Raw genomic sequence first — 19,537 nt, 5'->3', positions numbered from 1 at the left:
ACATTCCTTCACCAAAGCGTATAGGAATGAGAATTCACAGCACGTTTCTCAATTGAAAGATCCATTCCGTTCACGTGCTGTATTTGCAGTAATTTAAATGCAAGATCAGCCTCTCGAGCACACAGACCCCCGACCCCTCCCGCGCACGCGCACCCACACACTTTACACTTCTGATGCTTTAAAACAGATCTTATGATAGTCTATATAACCTTCTGCTAAAGTAACCGCTTTGCGTCGATACATTTTTGCTACAACATTATTTAGCATGTGCATTAAGCCGTTTTAATACTGCAAAGAAACCATCTACTGCAACTATTCCAGGTTTTACTATCCTCGTGGGGACATTTGATCCCCCCCCCTCTCTCTCTCTCTCTCTCTCTCTCTCTCTCTCTCACACACACACACACACTCACTCACTCACTCACACAAGCGCGCACATTTGACGTCTCATCTGAAACTCATCTCATGCCTGCTACAAAACTAAAGAAGCATCTCAGGAACATTTGAATTATTGCAACATGTCAAGATAGCAGGATCTCGCGGACTCTGTCGGTGGGCAGCGCGAGGCGTGTCTGCGGCGCGTGGAGCGCGTTTCTCCTCACTCTCACACACACCACTCCCATTGCTGAACTGCAGAAACACTACGTCCTCTTTAAAAGAGCTTCATTTATAACACGCGCAGCTCGTTTCTCTCATCGGACTCTCGGAGAGGAATAATTCATCGGAAGGAGACTTGGGATAATGTTTGGATATACTGGAGCCGAGGCGAGGACTTCCAGTGATTGCATGGATTAGATGATGTGCATACTGAACGACTTTGATCAATTTGTGCAGAACAAGTATGCTTCCGTGCGTATGGCTGGGTTTTCAGCGGACTGAACGCCGTTTCCACTGTTCAGTGTGATGTGGATACTTGTCAAGGACATCGAGCGTAATAAATGCATGCATCAGACGGCGATACATCAGAGCCCGACAGAAGCCCAAGAAAACACTCTCGCTGCGCGCATGTGTGTGTGTGATCGCGCCCGGTGGAGTCGCGTGTGTTAAAGCGATGATCTTCAGCTGTCAACTCGTCGGAGAGTTCGTGCGCGCGCTCGGGGGGCTATAGGATCCTTCGGACCCGAAATCTGGAGAGCAAAGTTTGGTTGGATCCCGAGATAAAAAAACAAGGTAGGCTTTTCCAGCCCTGGTCTAAATGGCGCATTGTTATACACGAAAGACTGTATATGTGACCTTTTCAGCGGCTAATGGATGAGAGTCGTGCTTGATCTGTCTTTTGTGGAAGGATGCGAGAAAAATTTGATTGGTCCGGTGCATGCAAGGAAAAAAAGATGTGACTTTTATTTTACGGTCTTTATGCTTATTTTAAAATGCAAATCTCGCTTGAACGATTAGTTAAATGCAAGTGACTATATACTTGATTCAGGACCTCGGACAGCTCCCTGTTTGAGCCGAGGGGAAAGTCTTCTTCTGCTTGTGGATGTGAAACACACACACACACACACACACACACACACACACACACACACACACACACACACACACACACACACACACACACAATCTCTCTCTCTCTCTCTCTCTCTCTCTCTCTCTCTCTCTCTCTCTCTCTCACACACACACACACACACACACACACACACACAATCTCTCTCACTCTCACACACACACACGCACACACACACACACACACACACACACACACACACACACACACACACACACACACACACACACACAATCTCTCTCACTCTCACACACACACACGCACACACACACACACACACACACACACACACACACACACACACACACACACACACACACACACACACACACACACTTCTGGTTTACTTGAGATGATTTAAGAGCATGCATTGTGTGTGTCAGTTTTAAGTCAAATGAATGCCTCTGATTGACCGTATGTTGCGTGTGAAGAGGTGCTTAGAAATGTTGAAATAATTGGTCTGCACTTTTCTTTTTTCGTCTCACACAACACAAAAAAGCGAGCGAGCGAGTAGGACAAAGAGAAAAAGCCAGGTAAAATGATTGTGAAGGTCATATTTGACAGAAATCTAACATTTTCAGGAACTATGACCCTGAACACTGCTTTGCTCTGTTGCCATGTGACAGACAGCAGTGCTGCTGTGCATCCCAATACTGCCATTCCTCTCAGCCAAAAATAGATTGGCTGGCAAGTGGAGAATCACCATTGGTGACTGCCGTTATTATTAGATATGAATAACAATGAGATTTCCCAAAATGAACTGATTAGACTTCACTCATCTCTCTGTGTCCAGTAATCGCTGTGCCGCACCTAATAGATGTCTGATATCATGTGGAAATGTATGCAATTACTGGGCTTTGTGTGTGTGTGTGTGTGTGTGTGTGTGTGTGTGTGTGTGTGTGTGTGTGTGTGTGTGTGTGTGTGTGTGTTTGTATGTATGTGTGTGTGTGAGATAGAGAGACTGTGACTTTTCCTTTAATCTCTGTCAGAAAACAAAACAACAATAAGAACTACTACTACCAAACATAGTGCAAATAATCAAATATTAAAGTTTTTTTTTGTCAAGTTCAGTGCCTAATCTTATTTTTTATTTATTTATTTATTTTGCCCCAAGCCATTTTTTAACCCTAATATGCATTGTAAAATATTTTCTGTAAAAAAGCTAAAAATGTCCATATTTTATTCAAAAATATTATCGAGTTCAATTATTTTAGATAGTCAATGTGACTGTATTCTGTTGCACGTTTAAGGGTTAGATGTCAGGTAAAAATAGCTTTCTAATGTAGCAACATTCACTTTTTACAGGTAAAGTACAATCATTTTAATTGAACTCCATAAAAGGTTTCAATTAACCATCCGCCTACTTGTTTATCTTAGATGCATTAGAAAGACACCCTGGATGATTCACTTTATATACTTCGCTGGAGAAAACTTTGCTGGCATCTTCCTTCAGCTTGATTAGGACTGAGAATTGGGTCCAAATATGCTTTATTCTCAACAAGATCAGTTTGTATTAATATGTCAGTCTTTTTGTCGTATTGCAGTCAAGCTTTGCACGTTTTACGATTGGCAGTCTTGCTTCTGGCAGCTTGGTTAAATTTGGAGCTCGGAAAAAGGTCATCAATGAATACATGCTTTCTGCACATTTTCATTGCTGTTGTTGGCATGTTTCGAGAACACAAGCTTCTTCTTCTCTCTCTCTCTCTCTCTCTCTCTCTCTCTCTCTCTCTCTCTCTCTCTCTCTCTCTCTCTCTCTGTCTGTAGTCAGTCAGTTCCCACTCAGTCTGACATGGCCGCTCTGTCAGTTCTCTGGGAATAAGAGGGTGGGAGTATGTTACTCTGAATCTGGCAACCCTGAGGCAAAGCAAGGCCTCTCTAATGCCGGTGTTCTGCCGGTGCCGTTACTCAGCCAGCCGTACGCTTGGCCTGCTTGAGTGTGTGTGTGTGTGTGTGTGTGGTGCAGGGAAACTACAGGACCAAGGCAGATATGGGTTTGTTCTTTGGATGTGGGTCAATGACAGTGTGTTGATAATGCACAATGATGAAACTTTCCAAAAAAATCTCCATGGTGTGGAAGCTTATTTCTGCCATGCAATTAAAAGTAAAAAAGGCAATTCTGAGGCAATTATCTCACAATTCTGAGGAAAATGTTAGAATTGCATGACATAAAAAGTCACAAATACGTTTTACAATTTTTCTGTAGAAGAAGCAAAAAAAAAAAGTCAGAATTTTGAGATAAAAAGCTGCAATTACCTTTTTATTATTTCACTCAGAGGCAAAAAACAAAACACAAAAAAACAAAAGAAAAAAACACGATTTGTAAGATGTAAACCCAGAATTCAGAGAAAAAAAAGTTCAGGACTGCAAGATTATTACGGTAACTCACTATTGTGAAGAAAAAAAGTTTAAATTGTGAGGTCACAATTACCTTTTTGTAATTTTTTTTTAATTTTTTGGTAGAAACAAATAAAAACACAGAATAGCAAGATGTAAATTCAGGAAAACGTCTCGGTTACGTATGTAACCCTAGTTCCCTGATAGGGAACGAGACGCTGCGTCAAACGCTGTGGGAACGCCCCTGCGTTGTGCGTCATGAAGCACGTATGGAATCAGCCCAATGGAGAGATGAAACGTCATAGGCGGGTGACGTCATCGACCAGGAAACTATAAAGCACCCCAAAAACACAAGCGCATTAGCTTCTGATAGGCTTGAAGGAAGCGCTAACGGGAGTGCCGGGAGTATGGCGGAGCGACGCAGCGTCTCGTTCCCTATCAGGGAACTAGGGTTACATACGTAACCGAGACGTTCCCTTTCAAGGGAACTTCGAGCTGCGTCAAACGCTGTGGGAACGCGAATACCCACGTCGCCATAGGACCAAATGACCGTCATGTGAGACTAGCGCACAGAGGACGAGAGCACCTGTGCCCCAGGGGTAGAGCTTAAGTCTAGGTCATAGAACTTAATAAAAGTATGCGGTGAAGACCATCCAGCCGCATCACAAACATCACTCAGGGAAACCCCCGACAAAAGAGCTTTAGAAGCAGCCATACTCCTGGTAGAGTGAGCTCGGACAACCAAAGGTGAAGGCTGGCCAGCCGACTCATAAGCAAGTGAGATAGCCTCAACCACCCACTTGCTCATTCTCTGTTTAGACGCCGGACACCCTTTCCTGGGTGGCCCGAAACATACAAAAAGTTGTTCTGATTTCCTCCACAGGGCAGCTCTGTGGACATAAGCGTCTAATGCCCTAACAGGGCAGAGTGAATTAAGTTTCTCCTGGTCCGATGACATAAATGGAGGAGGACAGAAAGCCTGCAGAACCGTAGGTCTAACAATATTAGTAGGAACCTTAGGAACGTAACCTGGTCTAGGATGCAGAAAAGCTTTAACCATGCCAGGTGCAAATTCCAGGCACGAGGGTGAAACCGACAGAGCCTGCAAATCTCCGATTCTTTTTAGTGAAGAGATAGCAAGCAAAAAGATAGTCTTAAAAGTGAGAAACTTCTCGGGAACTTCTTCGATAGGTTCAAAAGGAGCTAGGGAAAGACCTTCTAATACAATGGCCAGATCCCAAGTCGGCACCCTCGTACGAACTGCTGGCCTCAGCCTCAAAGTGCCACGGAGGAAACGAGTTATAAGCGGGTGTCTCCCAAGAGAAACTCCACTGAAAGGGACGTGGTAAGCAGCTAGTGCCGCCACATACACCTTTAGTGTGGAGGGGGATAACCCTGTGGAGAAGCGCTCCTGCAGGAATTCCAGCACTGCACCCACTGGGCAGTTAACTGGGTCCTGCAGGTGTTCTCCACACCAAGAAGTGAAAAGTTTCCACTTCAAGGCATAAAGCTTCCTCGTGGATGGAGCTCTGGAGTTAAGAATGGTCTCAACAACCTCGGTTGAGAGACCGGAGTCTATGAGCTGGGCCCCCTCAGAGGCCAAGCCCACAGTTTCCACAATTCTGGGCGGGGGTGAAGTATCGTGCCCCCCGCCTGGGAGAGTAGATCCCTCCTGACCGGGAGCTCCAAAGGAGAACCGTCCAGGAGAGAAATCAGGTCCGCAAACCATACTCGGGCCGGCCAGAACGGGGCTACTAGTAGTAGACTGACCCCGTCCCGGCGGACCCTCTCCAGAACTCCTGGTAACAGAGCAATCGGGGGAAAGGCGTACAGACGTGACCTCGGCCACGGCTGCACCATAGCATCCAACCCCAGGGGGGCTGGAAGAGTGATGGAGAACCACCGATGACAATGAGTGGTCTCCTTGGAAGCGAATAGGTCCACCTCGGCGCGACCGAAACTCAACCAAAGGAGCTCCACCACCTCGGGGTGGAGTCTCCATTCCCCTGGCCTCGGCCCCTGCCTCGACAGGGAGTCTGCTACCACATTCAAATACCCAGGGAGATACATTGCTCTCAGAGATAGTAGCTTCCCTTGGGACCACAGGAGGATCTGACGGGCCAACTTGTAAAGCCGGCGAGACCGCAGGCCCCCCTGATGATTTATATAAGAGACCACCGACGTGTTGTCTGATTGAACTAACACATGATGGCCTCTCAGGTCTGTTAGGAAGTGTTTCAGAGCCTGAAACACAGCCAACATCTCTAGACAATTTATGTGCCACGAAAGATGATGATCCTGCCACAGACCTTGGGCTGGGCGACCACTCATGACCGCCCCCCACCCTGTGAGGGAAGCATCCGTCGTTAGCGTTATGCGACGACAAAGAGCCCCCAGCACAGGACCTTTGGATAGGAACCAAGTTTCTCTCCACATGACCAGAGCACGAAGGCAGCGCCGCGTGACTTTGAACGTGCGGAGCGGATTTCCCCTCGGGGAGAATCCCTTGGTCCTGAGCCACCACTGTAGCGGTCTCATGTACAACAGGCCGCAAGGTATAACGTTGGACGCTGCTGCCATCAGACCCAACAGTCTCTGAAACTGCTTGACAGTGAGTAGCTGGCCTAGCTTCACTTGTTTCACAGCTGAGAGAATCGAAGCGATGCGGGTCGGAGAGAGTCGCGCCCGCATCGATACCGAATCCCAAACGACACCCAGAAAAGTGGTCTTCTGGGAAGGAGATAATACACTTTTCTTTGCGTTCAGCCTCAACCCCAACTTTCTGATATGAGCGAGGACGACATCTCGATGCCGAACCGCCATCTGCTCGGTCTGAGCTAAAATCAACCAATCGTCGATGTAATTGAGAATACGAATGCCCTGAAGCCTCAGAGGCACTAGTGCTGCATCCATGCATTTCGTGAAAGTGCGGGGAGATAAAGCTAGGCCAAACGGAAGAACCCTGTACTGGTACGCCTCGCCCCCGAAGGCGAACCTCAGGAACTTCCTGTGTTGTGGAAGGATGGACACATGGAAGTATGCGTCCTTCAGATCTATCGTGACAAACCAGTCCTCGGACCTGATTTGAGACACGATCTGCTTGATAGTGAGCATCTTGAATTTTAGCTTCCCTACCGAGCGATTCAATATGCGCAGGTCTAAAATTGGACGCAACCCCCCATCCTTCTTTGGAACGATGAAATATCGGCTGTAATAACCTGACTCCAAACTGGGAGGAGGAACCCGTTCTATAGCCTCTTTTTGAAGGAGCGTTTTCACCTCTTGTTCCAATACCAGAGCCTGCTCGGGGCCCACCACTGTGTGCAGAACCCCTCTGAATTTTGGTGGACGACACCTGAACTGGATAGCATAACCCTTTTCTACTGTCTGCAGGACCCAATGAGATATTTTTGGAAGGCTTTTCCACTCTGCCAGAAATTCTACTAAGGGTACCAGCCTCTCGAGACTGGCCTCTGGTGTAACTTGAGCAGCAGACGCAGCGCCCTGTAACGGCGCACCGGCAGGGAACAACTGGTCTGACCGCTCTGAGACCCTCCTCAGAGGGAGCGAGCGTCCCTCGGGAAAGCGCTCGCTGGGATCGTCTGTGCCCCGGCATAAAGGCGGGGTTGGCAGAACGAGCCCCTGAGGGCACCGAGGAGGAATGGGCACCGTAAAAAGAGGTGAACACCTTTCCGCCTCGGTGGGGACCACCCTCAGCATCCTGAACGGCTTGGCGTCAGGACTTCTTCTTAGCCGAAGCCTTCTTAGCCAATATAACTGTCCTCAGATCAGTTCTACTGGGAGAAGGCTTCGGCTGAGAGTGTCGCGGCTGAGCCCACTGTCCAGCAGGGGGAGCACGAGACGCGACACTCTGCCTCTGCTGCGCTCTATGTGATGAGCTCGAAGACGGCCGGGGCTGCTCCCGCCCAGCAGCCCCAGGGACATGAACTTTAAGGGGAAGAAACTTTTTAAAAGCTGCAGTTTGTTTCTTTTCTTCTTGGAATTTATCGATAACTGAATTCACAGCATCACCAAACAACCCCATGGGAGAAAGAGGAGCATCTAAAAGAAAAGCTTTTTCTCTCTCTTTAATATTAGTCTGATTTAACCACAAATGTCTTTCTGCGGCCACCAGAGCTGCCATAGAACGACCCATTAATTTGGCCGATTCTCTGGTGGCACGCAGGGATAAATCAGCAGCCTGACGCAGTTCGCGAACTACGTCAGTACTGACCTCCTCACTCTCACTCATGTCCCTTAGCAGATCAGCCTGGTATGCCTGCAAGATTGACATAGTATGCAGACATGACGCAGCCTGACCTGCTGCCGAATATGCTTTACCCACCAAAGCCGAAGTGTTTCTTAAAGGCTTGGTGGGTAATGCCGGTGCCTTAAAAGATGATGCTGCTTCGGGGGAGAGATGGCTCGCAAGCGTCTCTTCCACACGAGGCAACGCACCATAACCATGAGCCTTGGCTCCCATAATATTAGCGTATGTTGAAGTCTGGGGACTAAACACTCTATATGACACCGGTTTTCTCCATGATTTCGACACCTCGGTGTGGAGATCATGGAAAAACGGCAGGCACCGGCGTGGAGGCTGCACACGTGACGGCAAAAATCTCTCATCCAACTTTGATTTAGAAACAGACTCCTGTCTAGTCACTGGCCATTCAATATTAAGTTTTTCAACAGCTCTTGTTAACACCTCCATAAGCTCATCACTCTCAGGAGTGTGGGGTGGCGAATCCTCCACATCTCCCTCAACACTAACAACATCAAGTTCCTCAGAACTGGATAGCATTGGTGCCTCAGCCCGAGCGGAAGAAACCGCAGCGCGTGCTTCCGAACCCGGGACTGAGGCACTGGATCTCACAGGTGAAGGGAGAGATAAGGCAGAGCCCGTCTCAAACCCCGCTGTGAGATCCATCTGCGATCCCCACGATAAGCGCCGCCGCTCTGCCTCGGCAGAAGCGGGACCCGAACCGCGGGGAGCGCGCACCGAACCGCTCTCCTCAAAGAGCGACCGGCGGGAGCGGAGCGTCCTTAACGGCAAACGCTCGCAATGCTCACAGTCTGCTCCCTCGAGAGCAAACTGGGCATGCTGAACTCCCAAACAAACAACACAAAGATCATGTGTATCCCCGCTCGTTAAATAACGCGAGCAGGGAGGAACACACTTTCTAAACTGCTGTTCGTCCGCCATAATCTCTCAATATATATATATATAGGGATAAATTGTTTGTGTGGTGCAGGGTATGTAAGACAGACAATATCACACAGGGACAGATTCACATGTAGCGCGACTGAAAGCACAGAAGCTAATGCGCTTGTGTTTTTGGGGTGCTTTATAGTTTCCTGGTCGATGACGTCACCCGCCTATGACGTTTCATCTCTCCATTGGGCTGATTCCATACGTGCTTCATGACGCACAACGCAGGGGCGTTCCCACAGCGTTTGACGCAGCTCGAAGTTCCCTTGAAAGGGAAATATCAAAATTGTGAGAAAAAAGTCAGAATCGAGAGATAAAATGTTGCAATTGGCTTGTTTATTGTTTTATTCTGTGTCTGAAACAAGCTTCAATACTTCTGCACCCACAAGCTGTATTTTATCTTATGTTTTTCTGTACAACACTCTGATCTTTCATTCCAGCTCTCCTCTCTGTTTGGCTCTACAGTTCATTCTCAGCTCAGTAACAATCTCTCTCCATTCTTTCATCTCTAACTGTTCCTGAAGTGCAAACATGTTAATCGTGATGTTCAGACCACACTTGCCATTATTGGATTCTTTGATCATAGTTCTCTGCTAATCTTACGTCATTTAGATGTTATTTCTCTCTCCTCCCACTAAATTGCAGATGTATGTCAGCTGGAACGCTGCTGTTGATTCAACCGACAGTTATTTGCAATTGGCTTTATGTAAAAAAAAAAAAAATGAACTTGTTTTGTTATTATGGTAACAATTTACAATAAGGCTCCATTTGTTAAAATTAATTAACTAAATTAGTTAACATGAACTCATATATATAAAGCATTTCATTATTCTTATTTTAACATTTACTATGTCGTCAATCAAAAGTTGTATCTGTTAAAGTCATGTAGTCAATATTTGTATCCCTTAAAACTCCTCGTTGATATATTTAAAGTTTAATGTGGAAATACTGGTACTTACACGAATCCAGCGATATGCAGTATTGATCCAGAAACTGATTCAGATGAAGTGAAAGAGCGAATGATACAGGCTCGTCTACAAGTCGATATATCAGAATGATAATGCGTTTTATGTATCGCTCTCTACAACGTCGGACACATTATGGTAATTAATATAATTAGCCTTTGGCTTGACTACATTATCAAACAGCTAATAATGTGTTGCTGATGTTACACAAATGTCCCCGTTCACCACAGACAGCTGCTGCTAAAAACCAGTATCCTTATTAACGCTTTGAACAACTTGGCACGTCAGTCGAGAAAGGCATATAGTTCATCATAACATTGTAATATACATCAAAATGCTGGGTTGTTTTAACCCAATTTTGGGTCAAATATGGACAACCCCAAATGTTGGGTTAAAAATTAAATGTAAAAAATTTAACCCAGTGGCTGGGTTTGTCCATATTTGACACAGAGTTCGGTTAAAACAACCCAGCATTTTTTTTTAACTCACCCTCTATAATGCTAAATGTACTCGATCAACAGAACAATACATCGGGATAACTTGGCATCTTGAGACTTCCCTTGCTTCACAGCAGTCAATGATAAGCTAAAGCTTGTGATCTGATTGGTTGCAAGGTAGTTTGTGACGTCAGAAACACCAGCGAATTCAAACCGTGTTTTTGAAACTGTCTTTGGTTCACTGCAGTTTTAAGGAGGAAATACTCAGCAATGCTGTCGACTTATGAATTTACCAACGCTATCTCACGACCAATTCGTACGAATTTGTACGAGTGATTAAAAGGTGGCTAATTCGTACGAATTCGTACGACCTCACTCCTATGAATTTGTACGATTTGTCTAAACCCACGTGATGGGTAGGTTTAGGATCGGGCTCAGGTGTAGGTCATTCGTATAAATTCATACGAATTGGGCAACTCGTAATATATGTACGATTTAGCAAAAATCTTACTAATTCGTACGAGTGAGGTCACCTCGTAAAATTCGTACGAATTGCCGTGAGATCAGGTTGGAATTTACACAGGGTTTGTTTTAGAGCATATATATTTGTTAAACATATAAACAAAATAAAAAAAAACGTAATGTTCACCACGGGGTGGACCCGAACTAGTAATGAACAACAGTATTTTTTATTTTTTATTAACTAACATGAACAATGATTAATAAAAAATGTTACAAATGTATTACTCATTGTTAGTTACAATAAATGCATTAACTAATGGGACCTTTTTTTACTATTAAGTTTTTACTATAATATTTTTATTTTATTTTAATAAAAAAGTATAATCTATATTTTATTACAAATGCATTGTTCATGTTAGTTACATGCATTAAATACAGTTAACTAATGTAAAATGTTTTTATAATTTTTTTTATATTATTATATGTTTTTTATTATTTTAATGCAAAATGTATTTTATATTAAAAATAAGAACGAATGACGTTTAAATAATGGCATGCTGCTGGTAAATATAGTTTGGTGAAAGTATGCAGCAGGTCTGTTGGTTTGCATGTACACTGCTATAGGCCTGGGACACACATCAGATATTTCTCATGCACTTTAGACAGTCGTTTTGAGCAAGACGAACATTTTCAGCCACGTTACCGCGAGGCAGTGAGCGCACACTTCACAGAGCATGCATGACAATATGCATGTGAGCGTTCAGTGTCAGTCAGTCAGAAAGCGACTGACGCTGCAGAAGGAAAGATACTGGTGCATTTTATATTTGAACATTGATGAAATTGCACTTTTGGCATCCCTGATTTCACATAAAAGGTTGTATAGTGAAACATGCGTCATCCATCCATTCATTCTCCCCTCTCTTGTTTTAATGTCCCGTTCTTCTTCCAGTGTTCCTCCCTTCTTGCATTCCTCTGCCTGGGGGACTCGCTCTCTTTCTTCTGCTGATCATTTGTTCATGCATCTGCAGTGTAAACAGTGCTCTCTTGCTCAGCACTCCACACGAGGGTCTGGAACGGGGAACACTAATAGCTAATGCCTGTGGGTGGAACACACACTGTGTGTAATGCCAGTGCAGCGCGAGGCATGGCAGAGGGAAGGGTGGTTGTCTCTGAACGTCTACTCAGCTAAACACCAACCAATTATCTCTATCACTGTTGTGTGAACACGAGTTCAAAATAGACCCATCTCAAACTTCTAACAGTCAAGCATGTGCAAACGTTTAATGCTGGATACGTCTACATCCTGACAAGAACAATAGAGGAAAACACTCCTGTTAAGTCTACTATGGTAAAAATATCATTTTTAACCTTATTTTACTATAAAGTTGCATGTATTCTATGGAAGCGTGTTTCCACCACAGAATAAAAAATAAAAAAGGTAATTGCGACTTTTTATCTCACAGTTCTGATTTTTTTTTTCCACAATTGTATGTTATAATGTCAGAATTGTGAGATATGAACTCCAAATTCTGAGGACAAAAATCCTTCTTTTTTCCTTTGAATTGTACTTTATAACTCGCAAGTTGATATCTTGCAATTCTTGCAAAACATCTTTTCTCAGAATTGTGAGATATAAACTCTCAATTGCGAGTTATAGAGTCCAATTCAGAGTCCCTTTGTAAATTAAAATTTACAAAGGAGTATATATGTCACAATTCTGACTTTATAACACTCAATTGTGAGAAAAGATGTCAGAATTGCAAGATATAAACTCTCAATTGTGAGATAAAAAGTTGTGATTATCTTTCAAAATATTTTATTCTGTAACATGCATTTCATAGTATTCACTTTTTTACTTGACTTTTTTAGTGCTAACATGACACATATATTTACAGTGCAGGTTTGAGAAAGCAATGTTTGCATTTCTTTGGTTCCAGCACGTCTCTTCTCCCTGGATTAGAGGATATCATTCTCTGTCCGCCTCTGTGATCTGAATACATAAAGCCAAGGCATGCAAGAATTGCTCACGCTCAAACAAAATATCCTCATTTAGCTCTTTGATTAAAACATAATGACGTGTTTGAAGTTAATGTTCTGAAATCTTCATATAGATAATATCTTTATGCATGACTGGACATGATTTGGTTCTTCCATGGACGTATTTACTCACAATCACAGATTGCTCCATATATGAAATGCATTAAATAATGCAGAGAATTTTTCATAATGTCTGTATTATTCATACATCTTATTGAGTTATTACAGAATGCAATACATTTGTGGGATGATAGTAGTAAACAAGAATATGAAGGTTCAAACTTTCCAATCAATGCAAAACAAAAGTGACAAAGTCCTAATGGAATAAATCTGTTCTCACTCCCGAACATCTCTCGTTGGTTGTATCTGGTTATTCTCCGTGCTTATATACATGATTTCTGCACCTCCTGTTGATACGTATCATGGTTGAGAAATAATGGTGATGTGCTTGGACTGATTGTTGGTGACAGAAATATGTTTATTAATGCATCGTGCTACGGTAAGTGAGGTTATGATAGACAGGTCTATTTGCAGAGAGTGTGTGAATCCATCCTCTCATGAAGCTGTATAGTCCATCAACACAGCGTTTGCTAGAAGCTGCTTTGGAAAATGTCAAATGAGCTTTATAGTGTTGGATTAAAGGCAATTAATAAGGATCAGGTTGCATGCATACAGCTACAATAAAGAATGTATTAAGTTCATAACCATAAAATTAGCTCAAAGTAAATCCTACTTTAAGGAGGTCTTGATATGATATTTTACACATTCTGAACTCCTGAAACTCCTCCATTCTAGTATTGAGTTTCTTCTGCGAACAAATGTCACAATATTCCTCATTTAAATAATTCATACGCAGAATAAAGGGGCGGGGCCTGGTTGAGTTAGTTAGTAGTGTGTTAAACTGGTGGTTATGGGAAGAGGCGGGACATTTCCCAAACACACTCGAAGCGCTCGACCAATCACAACACACTGCTCCAGCCGACCAATTAGAGCACAGTGTGCTTTTCAGAAGGAGGGGCTTCATAGAGACAGGAACTAAACAGAGCGTTACTGACAGACTGGGAAGAGAGGAGCCGCAACAATCTCAAGTATAAGAGAAATAATAAACATTTAAGCATGAAAACCAACTCTACTAGAGCCTGAAAACAAAGACTTGATAGTAGTAATATAATTGCATTCATTAACTTTATTGTAACTGTAACTGTCTGTTCTATTTTTGAACAATGTTATTGTGAATAAGTACTTTTTTTTTACAAGAAAAGTTGTAACAGAAGCTCAATGTCTTATAATTATGTTCTGCATTAATGCACAATGCTTTGAATGCATTTGTCTCGCGTCTTCAAAGTCAAAGATCTGTGAGGGACTGAGATTTCGACCACACACAACGTGCCGCAAAAGCCTCTTGCCAAAAATAGCCAATCGATCTTCTTCTCAGCATTTGATTACCTCACTTCCTGTGTCAGTGTGAGAACATGTTCAGTTGCTAAGGTTTTAAGAGCTGACTTACTTTACTTGTGACACAAACACTGCATGAAGCTGCTGATGTCATTGTCTTCTCTTTATCATTTCTCTCTCCTCTACACAGCATAAGGAGGTTTATTTCACCTAGTCTAACAGATGAGACTCATATTTACAAATTCATAATCATTAGGCAAGGAAGGCTGTTGGGAAATGAGTGGAAAGCATGGGTTTTATGATGCCAGATACAATGAAATGGAGTGTGTGGTGTTAATAGATGAAGATGTGGTGACTATGACAACAGACACGGTCATTATCGTTATGACTGCGATGTTTTGGATGATATTTAGATTAGCCTTTATGATTCAGAAAAGGTTTAGTTAGGGCGTTATTGAAAAGGATTCTGAGAAAAGACTTATTGTGCTCCCATATTATTACAGAATCCACCATTCATTAGATGTTACTATCGATCCCTAAAGTCAGCCAATAAAATCTTATTTTTTTATGGAATATTGTTTTTTTTCTTGAAATGATTTATCGGTGCACAGACAAAATCAAGCCCTGCCCTACATTTGTTCTTGTTCCAGAAGAGTTTCACTCGGATATACGGTACAGCTGGGAAGAAAAGACCGTTCCATGATGACTTTAAGAAAGAGGAAAGGTGCAAGTGGCTTTTTGTGTCAAACATGAAGTAGGTTTGTGAAATAAAGAGATCTGATTGAAAACAGATGCACATAAGAATGAGACAGGGTTGATTTGTCTGGCTGCTTTACAACCATTTGATTATCAAAGCCATTAGGCAACACAGATGGTTATTAGGTGAGAAGATCATTTGTATGTGCTGTTAAGCATTAATATTTTATGACTAATTAAAAATGCATTGATAAGGGTTTTCATTTACTGTTTTTTCCCCCCTTATTGTTTGTGTGCATCTAATAGACTGTCAGATTGTTCCGGCTCATTAGAAAGCAGCTAATAGGGTTTTGCTCATGGGTTCATTGCTCTCCGACTCTCTGGCCAAGGTCAAAGTGTCTTTTGGTTGCAGGGTTGAGTTAATGGACCTACTTAACCCGGCCGTGTTGGAGAAGAGGACGACGTGCACACAGAGATACTGGCTTGACTTTCTTTGAACATCTCCCATTGTGATCATGTTGAAATCAATGCAACAGACACAGCGTTGTGCATAGTAGGCTATAGGCTTACTCTGCACACTTATAGTGGATTGTTATTGTCATTATTTGAATGAACTACTCGGAAAGACATATGAAGTCTAGTTTGTGCAAATGAATAACATATTCACACAGTCATTATAGAGATTGCATCAGCTCTTGGTTATGAGAGTAAATGTAATTGCTTACTATGCTGCTCTTCCATGACTGGCTTCGTATTCTGAGCATGTCCCGAATAGCTGTCGCATTAACAGCGTTCAGCTGGGCAGTTTAAATGTGACATTGTGCTTCACTTTCAAGCTTTCATTGTCATTATTTACTTTGTGTATTTATTCTTTTCACATTAGACTGAGATTCAGAAAAGCAGGAACTCTTTTATTGCTAGTACAATGTCCCGACATGACTTCAGTCATCACAAAAGAAAGATTTTCCACAACATTTCATAAGTCATGTGAGTCAGCAAGTGGTGAAATCTCTTGTAAGCGGATTGGTCTTGGCGAATGTTTAGCGTCTGCCACGGAAGTCTCTGCTACAGACCTAATGAACTCTGGCAACAGAGTAAATCAGTAAAAATCCTGACAGACGCTGCTGTAGGGAATAAAGCTAATTCTGTTTAGACATTGACATCAAGGTCAACGGAACAAAGAAGATATTTTTTCACTAAAATGGATGACTATGACATTATGACATGAACAATAGTATATTGATACTACAGTGCCCTGACAAAATGGTTACTGCTCTATATCTGGCATGGACTGCTATACTTGTGCTGAGCCATATCTTTATTAAAAATTCAAAGCCTTAAAGGTTCCCTCAAATCTAGAAAAAGACACTCATATACTATTTAGCCTAGTGACAGGAGAGACTAATGGACCTCTCTTTTCTCTAGGCAGAGAACTTCAGGTCACTAATGTGGACTCACTGGAAATTATACTTTCATTCTTAAAGGAACAGTTCATCCATAAATGAAATATGCATATAATCACTTCTAGAAAACACTCACCTTAAGTGACTTGTCATTCCAAACCCATACACAATCATCTTTACTGCTTCAAGGACCAAAAACACCACACAAGTAGTCCATGTCTTCTGAAGCAATACATTTTGTCAGCAGCAGTGGAGGGCAAGTTATATGACTTTGAATAACCCTTGTGAAAAATAAGTGTGCTTAAAGGTGCAGTAAGCGATTTCTGAGAAACGCTGTAGAAAGTGGATCGGACAGAGCAACAAAACACACTTTAGACTAGATTAGACAGACTTTATTGTCATCCAACAGTACATTCACAATATACAATTGAACGAGATTTCGTTGCAAGGCTCCAAATTAGCCAATCATCATTAGAGGGCGTGTCCACTCATGCTGGGGGAGGCGACAGAGTGATCCAATCATCATTAGAGGGCGTGTCCACTCATGCTGGGGGAGGAGACAGAGTGATCCAATCATCATTAGAGGGCGGATCCAGTCATGCTGGGGGAGGAGACAGAGTGATCCAATCAGCAGTAGAGGGCATGTCCAATCATGATGGGGGAGGAGAGAGAGTGAGCCAATCAGCAGTAGGGGGTGTGTCCACTCATGATGGTGGAGGAGACAGAGTGAGCCAATCATCAGTAGGGGCGTGTCCAAATTATGATGGGGGTGGAGACAGAGTGAGCCAATCATCAGTAGGGGCATGTCCAAATTATGATGGGGGACGAGAGAGTGAGCAAATCATCAGTAGGGGGCGTGTCCACTTATGATGGGGGACGAGAGAGTGAGCCAATCATCAGTAGGGGGCGTGTCCACTTATGATGGGGGAGGAGAGAGTGAGCCAATCATCAGTAGGGGGCGTGTCCACTTATGATGGGGGAGGAGAGAGAGTGAGACAATCATCAGTAGGGGGCGTGTCCACTTATGATGGGGGAGGAGAGAGAGTGAGACAATCATCAGTAGGGGCGTGTCCAATCATGATGGGGGACGAGAGAGTGAGCCAATCATCAGTAGGGGGCGTGGCCACTTATGATGGGGAGGAGAGAGTGAGCCAATCATCAGTAGGGGGCGTGTCCACTTATGATGGGGGAGGAGAGAGAGTGAGCCCATCATCATTAGGGGGCATGTCCACACATGATGGGGGAGGAGAGATTTTCGAGTAATTATGAAAATACACTTAACAAGTGGGTCAAAAAGCACAGTCACAAATTTTATTTAATGCAAATTTAAACTTTAATATAATTTAATTGTAAATAACACGCAGTTAAGTGTCTAAAAACATGACATTCAGTTCACACTTAAGTATATTCTTTTAAAGTATATTATCTCCATAAAAAGTACTCTTTTTTAAAGTATGTATGCGTGCTTCTTTTACACAAGGGATCATACAAAAGTCAAATGGATCTTTTGTGTTACAGATTTGGAGTGGCATGAGGGTATTTTCATTTCTTAGAGAAGAACTGTTCCTTTAATCTTACATTTGTGCTTTGCTCTGTGCAGACATGAAGTGATCACTGATCTCCACATCTCACTGTCTTTGCAAAAGTCTGGAACTTCTGAAAGAGCCGATTAGAACAGGAACTTTCACTTCTTTGAACTTCAGTTGTCTTGTCTTCATCTTTATTACAGCATATGCTGTTCATTTGCTCAGTATCCTTTAACACATAAAATCACTTTTAATCTAGACAAATCATTATAGAGTTATTAAACTCTGAATGCACCCAGTAGTACATTATTACTGCTTTCATTATCTTCTGTATCAGTTTGCGGATTCAGCTAATATCTGTGAATAATTTTAATACCCCTCAAAATGACTGTCCTGAGTGATATTCTCAAGTAATTAACTCAGACTTTTTACTGCCTCTTTAGTCTGATCAAAAGTCTCTGAATGAATTCATGTGTGTGTATAAGCACACAAGGCGATCACATCAGGACAGGATTAATAGAAAGAGAGTGAGTAAAGGAGGAATGAACGGGGCGATTCCGATTTAAACACTGCTTATACTGTTTTGAGTCTTATAACCTAAATGTTTCATAATGTCAAGCTATTTATGTACTAATGCCAGAATTATCGATTGTATTTTCTGATAAATCTGATATTTTCTGGCAAACAGAGATAAACTGTCAAGCTTTTATTTTGGCAGACAACTGCAAGAAGACCTTTTTAGTCAACATGAAATAGAAGTTGCGCACGTCTTTTTTTCCCTATAATGACGTATATTTGAGTGAAACAGCTTCTGGAACAAGAAGATATGTGGGCGGGGCTTGATTTTGTCTGTGAGGAATTGATTGGATGGTTGTGGTTTGCTATTGGCTGATCTCATGTGAGTGACAGGCTGCCCCGCCCTCGTCATTAGAGAAGAGATGCCGCTGTTATTCTGATTCAAGATTACTAAGAACATGAATTTAAAACAATAATGATGTGCACAGATAAATCATTTAGAAAGTCCATAGAAAATAAGAATTGCCCATTTCGATGTCATGGTGACTTGTTTGACTCGTTAGTAACATCTAATAAAAGGTGGATTCTGTAATAGTATAGAAGTATAAACCTAGGATTGAAATCAAGTATTTGTCTTTTCTCAGAATCCTTTTCAAAAATGTCCCAACTAAACTTTTTCTGATTCATATAACCTAATTTAAATATCATACAAAACATCGCTGTCACAACGATAATGGCCATGTCTGTTGTTGTAGTCACCACATTTTCATCAAATATTATCTGATTCAAGATTACCAAGAACATGAATTTAAAACAATAATGATCTGCACATAAAAAAAAAAACTGTTTGAAATGATGTGAAATGTAGAAATAAAGCGTACAGTATCAGGCGCACATTGCATTGTGAAATGCGTGTTAAACTGTGAAGTGCTCATTTTACACTTTCTTAAAAAAGAACTGATCGCGTGTAAAAGAAGACAATGACGCACTTCACTCTGAAACACGCAGCGCGGTGAACTATACACTTAATATATTACAACACACACA

General features: G+C 42.5%; 1 protein-coding gene across 2 annotated transcripts in view; it reads left to right on the top strand.

The window, feature by feature from the left end:
* The first annotated feature begins 397 nt into the window (after window positions 1-397).
* The window catches only part of LOC143744142 (leucine-rich repeat and fibronectin type III domain-containing protein 1-like protein), a 199,969-nt gene continuing 180,829 nt past the window's right edge, over window positions 398-19,537 (top strand). Inside the window, exon 1 of one of the 2 annotated variants that reach the window (XM_077235548.1) lies at window positions 398-1,170. The gene's annotated coding sequence lies outside the window, so the exon portion shown is untranslated. The remainder of the gene's footprint in view (window positions 1,171-19,537) is intronic. The other variant, XM_077235549.1, reaches the window with a different exon arrangement.

This window comes from Siphateles boraxobius, unplaced genomic scaffold (assembly GCF_051911475.1).
Source record: "Siphateles boraxobius isolate OS27281-9 unplaced genomic scaffold, OSU_SipBor_1 198, whole genome shotgun sequence".
NCBI classification, from domain to species: Eukaryota; Metazoa; Chordata; class Actinopteri; order Cypriniformes; family Leuciscidae; genus Siphateles; species Siphateles boraxobius.
This window is presented reverse-complemented; position numbering and strand designations above follow the sequence as displayed.